This window comes from Pteropus medius, unplaced genomic scaffold (assembly GCF_902729225.1).
Source record: "Pteropus medius unplaced genomic scaffold, Ma_sr-lr_union100, whole genome shotgun sequence".
In the NCBI taxonomy this organism is placed as follows: domain Eukaryota; kingdom Metazoa; phylum Chordata; class Mammalia; order Chiroptera; family Pteropodidae; genus Pteropus; species Pteropus medius.
In genome coordinates, this window is record NW_024354500.1 from 10,070,968 (window position 1) to 10,078,331 (window position 7,364).

General features: G+C 39.1%; 1 pseudogene; it reads right to left on the bottom strand.

Moving 5' to 3' along the window:
• Nucleotides 1-6,397: 6,397 nt before the first annotated feature.
• On the bottom strand, nucleotides 6,398-6,516 carry LOC120595170 (uncharacterized; annotated as a pseudogene).
• Nucleotides 6,517-7,364: the final 848 nt, after the last annotated feature.

Consider the following 7,364-nt stretch of genomic DNA (forward strand, 5'->3'; position numbering starts at 1 on the left):
TTGATCCAGTCCATGCCTCTGAGGCCCCATGCTTGGGACAACTCTTTGTGGCTAGAATTCCTGCCAGATTCGCCCTAATAATAAGGCCTAGATAGAAACAGGTTGGTTGTACAGTAAATAATAAAAATTCCTCAAACATCTTGTGAACGAAAAAGGGGCCACATACTTAACCTGACAAGCTCAGGCGAGGCCAATGTGGTAGACCCTACAAACTCGGAGAACGAAAGTAACTGCATAGGATAGTCTGAACGTAAAAATGACTAACCTAAAGTGGATTGTGGTGGGTAGTAATCACGTCCTAGGCCTGCAGCTTCCTTAACGAAGGGCAGTCTTTACCTCAAGTGAGCCTGTCTATTGTCTTTTTGCATCTAAGATAACATACCTTTGAAATGTCAAAGTATCTCCTTTTCCAGACCCCTTAGGGCACACCTACATACCAGAGCAAGAGACCGCAGAACACCTCATTGTTATCTTGTTCCCCACATACCATCTCTCTGTGCTGTAAATGTTAATTAGCCTGGACCAACTCATGTCAAAGAAGTATGTGTCTCTACGTTTTACTTTTTATCCAGTCCCAGAGATTTGCCCGCTTTGCTTTCTCCCGCTTCCTTAATCTACTACCAATGGATTTCGTGTAACTCTCCTTACATCTCCTCCTTTAATTCTATTGTATAAAATAAGCTGCAGAACTGCCATTCTCCAGAGCAGTTTCACAATCCACTGAGATTTTGCTTCCAAGAAATTGTCATCAGTTTGGCTCAAATAAACTCAAAAAAATCTACAGGTTTGGACATTTCTTACATCAACAGTCTTCATAATCATTCTCACTGAAACAAATCACCATAGATAAAGATCAAAGATGAGTTGGTAACAGAATTGCACACACAGAAAAAAGAGCTCAAAGAAGAAATCAGAAGTGGCAATTTAATAAAGAAATATTTGCTGAAGAATTAGAAATGTTAAGTTATCAAACACGAACTGAAATGAGGAATAGATGAGATCTGAAGCATCATATACTCAAACTGTCATTGTTGTCAAATTTCATACATAACTAAAGTATATATTTCATCAGGGAAGAATGAGGGTTCTAAGGAAGAAGTCTCGAAAAATGACAAAGTGATCTATATAAAAGCAAAGGAAGAAATGATGAGGAAACAATATTTGCAGAGACACATGACAGAATAATCCATTGATACATTAATTTCCTCTCTCAGTTGAAGGTATTTTTCCCTCTATTCTAGGCAGGTTTCACTTGCCACAAAGACTTTTTAATTTGCCCCTAAGAACAATCTCAGCTCAGAGTTTTCTAAAAAGCTACGTCTTTTCTGAGAGGGAAACATGGAGTGATTCTGCTGGGTATAATGAGCCAAAGTAGCCTCATCTAAGTTCCCAACAAGTTTGGCCCTTGAAATCTGGCAAAAAAATTTGACTTATTTAAAAATACAGTGAGATCTACACTGGTGTTATCCCATTTCTTCTTTCTAACTGAATAAAAACCAGTAGACTGTGTAAAATGCTCTAAGAAATGCCTTCATCAGATTTGTCTCCACATGGCTTCCCTGAATTGCCAAAAGTTACAGCTTCTACTTTTGTTCTTTCATTTTTCTATCCAGATTTTGAATTTGCTCAAGCAGATTTCCTAATTCTCATCAGAATGATATGTATATGTTAAAGGTCTTTACCTGTTCATACCATATCCCTTCATGTCAGTCAGGATTAGCTTTAGTTGAATATGAGAAAACTCTTAATGAAGAGTGCCTTAAACAAAATAGAAGTTACTTCTCATACAGAGCAGAATCCCACTGTTGAACAGTCCTGGATTGGTGTGGTAGATACACAGTTGCCATGGCCTGAATGTTTGTGTCAAACCTTTCACTCTCTAGCTTTACAGTATACAACCACGTATTATGTATTTTAAACTCTGATTTTAGGGAATTTCATGAACCTCTAAATGATAAACAGCTAGATGACAAACAGCTATTATAGATTTCTTAAAAATATTTCAAGAGGATTAAATCATGCCATAGTTTTATGTTATTAATTTTCTAATACACCTCAAAGGTTTGCCAGTTATTTGTTATCATACAACCAAATGTGATGACTGACTATATTTTGTAAGTACTTTTTTGTGTTGAGCTTTTCTACTGCTTCCTCCATGGTCATTTTAGGGGACAAAAACAGAGATAATGGGGTCTTCCACTGGAGTGGCTTCTGTCCCATGAAGACCTCCATTGTACTTTCCACAATCTCTGTGGTAGAGCATTATAGTCCAGCAGTATCCAACTTTTTTGCACCAAGGACCAGTGCTCCTATGAGAATCTAATGCCTAATGATGTGAGGTGGAGCTAAGGCAGTGATGCTAGCACTGGGGAGCAGCTGCAAACACAGATGAAGCTTTCCTCACTTAGCGCGGTTCACCTCCTGCTGTGCAGCCTGGTTCCTAACAGGCCACGGGCTGTTACTGGTCGCAGCCCAAGGGTCGAGGATCCCTAATATAGTCAGTCAGGTATTTTGGGCTTTTATCTGAAATGCATTATGGCTTTATGAATGGTTTTCCAGAGGCTCTTAGTCTTAGGGAAGTCCCTGTTGTTGGGAATACTGTTCTCATACTCTTTGTAATTCAGATCAAAGGCAACACGGGCTTATCTCTATCTCTGTCCCATTGGTTGCCTGTTCGATGTGGGAAAAAACATGCTTCAGCGAGGCAGGGTTGGAAGGGGTGGCATGTTGTGGTTAACTTCCCCTCTGAGTATATAGAGCCACTCAATCTGAGACATCGGGTTGGCCAGGCCTCCTTATTAAACTGGGTACTGAACAAGCCACATGAGACTCCCTGGGCCTCTGATCATATCTGTCTTTCAGTTTTCTTATTTCATTCTCAGAGAAGGACCTCATTTCATCAGTTACAGTTTGAGCAACATCATCAGTGGTTTTGTGTTGAGTGAAAACAGGTCTTACTTGGAGCTTTTAAGCAACCCGGATCAGACAGATCTTCCTACACAGGGACCTTTGATTCATCCTCAGGTGTCATCTGCAGCTCCTGGCATGTGGAGTCAGAGGATGGTATGGGAGTGTAAAAGTGGTTAGAAACCAAATTTTTTTTTATTAAAAAAAATATTTAGGACCCACCTCTTACATTTCTGCCCTCATTTGTCACACAAGTTTATCCTTGTTGACTGGGAGCTTATCTGCATCACATTTATCCCATTCAGCCAAAGGGAGGCCAGCATCACAGTCAGCCAACACCCACTCTGGGAGCTAGCATTACCCTAGCATGGCTGCACTGACCAACTCTATGTGTCTCCACCATGCCATAATGTACTTCATTGGTGACTTTGCTCAATGCACCGAACTGTCAAGCAAGTGACACCTGTTGCCTACCACCAGGAACAGCAGTACCAAGATGCCAACCCATTGCAGTTTGCAGGTATTGGAGTTGCCAAGAAAGACACAACACACACAGGACTGGATGGGACAACACTTTGGTCATGAAGAAAAAAGATAGAGCAAGATCAGTCTGAATAGTGAGTGTCAGTTCCCTGGGGCCAGAGCATATTGCCCTGAAGCTGACACAGAGAGATCATTCACACACACCCCTCCCATGCTGCAGGTGAAGGACATCCTTCCCTTCCTACCAGGAACCGATATAGCAGTGGGGTTGGCCATGCACACACGTTTAGCAGAACAAAGAAATATACTTCAAGCCCCAAATAGAAAAGGATATTTCCAAACAAGTCTATATGCCCGGCACAGGCTATGAGGGCTCCTTATCTCCATGAAAGAAAATGTTCCAGGCCCATGGCACACTCTTATGCAGTTATGCAAGGGTCAATAGGCTATGCGTGACTGCCTTTCTCAACATTTGCCATTATATATATTTTTTTTTATTCTTAGGTGGTCCCCCATTCAAGTACTAACCAGGCCCGACCCTGCTTAGCTTCTGAGATCAGATGAGATTGAGCATGTTCCGGGTGGCATGGCCATAGACTTGCCTTATATTTTAACAGAAAAAATACATGAGTTGTTATCTCCATTCCAACTACCTCCATTTGTATTCTGGAAAAGATCTTCTCTTTATCTTCTCAAGGATTTTGCTCCTGTAACTTTTGTCTCTTTTTCCGGCATCATAAATCTCCCTTTACTAAATCACTCCTGTGAGCATGTAACCATGCTCTAGTGTCTCTCATTTAAAAAGCAGGCCCTTGACCTTATAACCTTCTTCAGCTTCTGACCCATTTCTGCCTTCTCACCTCACTTTCTCCTTAGTCTTCTTCAACTGGGATTCCATCATTGCTATTCCACTTGAGACTGTGTTTACAACATCACTGATAATCTTCATGTTGCCAAATCCAATGGTCATTTCTGTTAACCTAATCGACCTTTGAGAAGCATTCATTCCAATTGACCTATCTCCCTAAAACTCTTCATTTCTGAGATAATACTGTCCATTTTTACTATCGAGGAGTCTCCTTTGCTGGCACTTCTTTCTCTGTTGGTACTCTAACTGTTTGCAGTGCTCTAAGACTCTGTCCTGGGCCTTCTCATCTTTATTTATACTCTTTCCCTGATGTTCTCAGTCAATGTCATGCTTTATATACTTTACTCATGCCAATGACATTCAATCCCAGAACTCTCCTCCGAACTTCAGACTCATTTATCAAACTGCCTCCTTGACATTTCCACATATACTTGAATTTTTTCCCTAAAATTAGTTTTACTACTTCATGGCATATTCACAAGATTTACTTCAATTCACAGCTGTCTGTCCTGCCATCAAACCTAGAGTTTACCGACCAGTTCAATTCAGACACTAGAAAAAAATATATTATATGGACTAAGGTGAGATTCTTTAATTGTTATATATTTTTAATTATTTTTAATTGAGGTATAATTCACATGTATCACATTAGTTTTGATATTCGCATACATTGTGAAATGATCACCACAGTAAGTCTAGTTACATCTGTCACCATAGTTACAGAATTTTTTGCTCTGTGATGAGAACTTTTTAACTTGCTCTCAGCAACTTTCAAATATCATTAACTATAGTCATCATGCTGTACATTACATGCCCATAACTTATTTTATAACAGAAAGTTTGTACCTTTTGACCCATTTTATCCATTTTGCCCAAACCCCACAAACTGTCTCTAGCAACTACCAATCTGTACTCTACATCCATGATTTTTTGTGGGTTTTCTTTAGATGCCACATAAATGAGATCGTCTGGTATTTGTCTTTATCTGACTTATTTCATTTAGTATAATGCCCTCAAGGTCCATTTATGTTGTCACAAATAGCAATATTTTCTTTTTATGGCTGAATACCATTCCATTGTGTGTGTCACATTTACTTTATTCATTCATCCGCCAATGGACTCTTAGGTTGTTTCCATAGCTTGGCTATTATAGATAATGCAGCAATAAATACGGAGTGCATATATCATTTCAAGTTAGTGTTTTCATTTTCTTCAGATAAATAGAAGTGGAATTGCTGGATCACATGGTAGTTCTACTTTTAACGTTTTGAGAAACCTCCATACCATTCTTCATAGTGGCTACACTAATTTATATTCCCACTGACAGTGCACAAAGGTTCCCTTTTCTCCACATCCTCACCAGCATCTGTTATCTTTGTCTTTTTGATAATAGCCATTCTAATGTGTGGGGTGATATGGCATTACGGTTTTGATTTGCATTTCCTGGATGATTAGTGATGCTGAGCATCTTTTTTTTTTCTTTGCATTGATTTTTTTTAAATTTATTTATTTAAATTAGTTTCAAGTATACAGTACTTTGGATAGACATCTATATAGTTCATAAAATGATCTCCCCAATTTCTCCCTCCCTCCCCTGGCCCTTCACCTAGCCATCCTATTAATGCTAACTGCATTCCCTCTGCAGTGCTCCCCATCCCCATGACCAGCTATCAACTACTAATTTGTACTTCTTTAACCCTTCACCCCATTCTCCCAGCCCTGCAATTCCCCTCCCCTCTGAGCATCTTTTAATGTACCATCTCTATGTCTTCTTTGGAAAAATGTCTATTCAGATCTTCTGCACATTTTTTAATTGTTTTGTGTGTGTGCACACGTGTGTGTGTGTGTGTGTGTGCTATTGAGTTGTATGAGTTTTTTATATATTTTGGATATTAACCCCTTATCAGATAATTCTTATTTTTGAAGGCTGAGTTTTTTTCCTGCTTCTGAATAGGTTAATTATGCTTATAATACTTACCGAGGCATACATATTTCTCCCATGATTTAACCAAAAGCTGTAATAGTGAACTTTTTTCTCATGCATTATCGTTTTGTTTTGTTTTTTAGGTGAAGCAACCCTTGGTTGACCTCACAAATTGCAAGGATCTTGTTAGCTTACAATACCTTTTTTGTTTTTTACACCTACGGCATCCGGTCTTCCTTGGTGGTTTCCCATCCAAGTACTAACCAGGCCCAACCCTGCTTAGCTTCCAAGATCTGACAAGATTGGGCTTGTTCAGGGTAGCATGGTCATAGACTCTTATGCATTATCTAATCAGATCTTTATGTATATTGACTATGTTTTCAAAGGTTGTCTACTGCCGGATATCTGCACACACTGTGGTACTGATTCTAGGCCACTGCTGCTAGCCTTTTTTTTTCTCCCACTCATGTGTATACACGACTTCAGTGACTTCTGACTTTCCTCCTGGGCTTCATTTCTACATATCTGATGGTCCAGTGGACAAATATAACTGAACGTTCCACTAAAAATTTAACATAACCAAAACTGAATCATTTTTCCCCTGCTCTCAAATCAGTAACTCTTGACTTCCCTCTTCTTGTCAATGGAGTTGCCATTCTCTTGGCTGCCCAGGCTTCACTCCACTTCCTATCTTCCTCTAGAGTTCATCACCTTACTACTATTTCTTCCTTCAGTACAGTAATATCATGTGCTGGTGACATAATTATGAGTTTGGGGTCAGAAGACTTGGGAATATTAGTTAACTGAGATCTCTATGCTTCACTTTCCTCATTTCTAATATAAGGTTAAAAATACATAATAGGATTATTTTGAAGATTAGATGATCCTATGCATACAAGACCCTTATGGCAAATAAGTTTTTACCATATTTTGTTCTCTTCCCTGACTTCCATTTCCATGGCCAAAATTATAGTGGTGTCCCTCACGATATCTCATGTAAATGACAGTACTCATTTCTAAACTCTGCTTTTAACCTTTCTCCCCCAAACACTTCCTGAAACATTTTTTGGTTCACAGTATAATCTTACCCACAATCTTTAATGACTAATTTTTAAATCAAAAGTATCTAAAGTTGGGTGGATAGTTCTTACTAAACCATAAACTCCTTCAGAAAGGATAAGG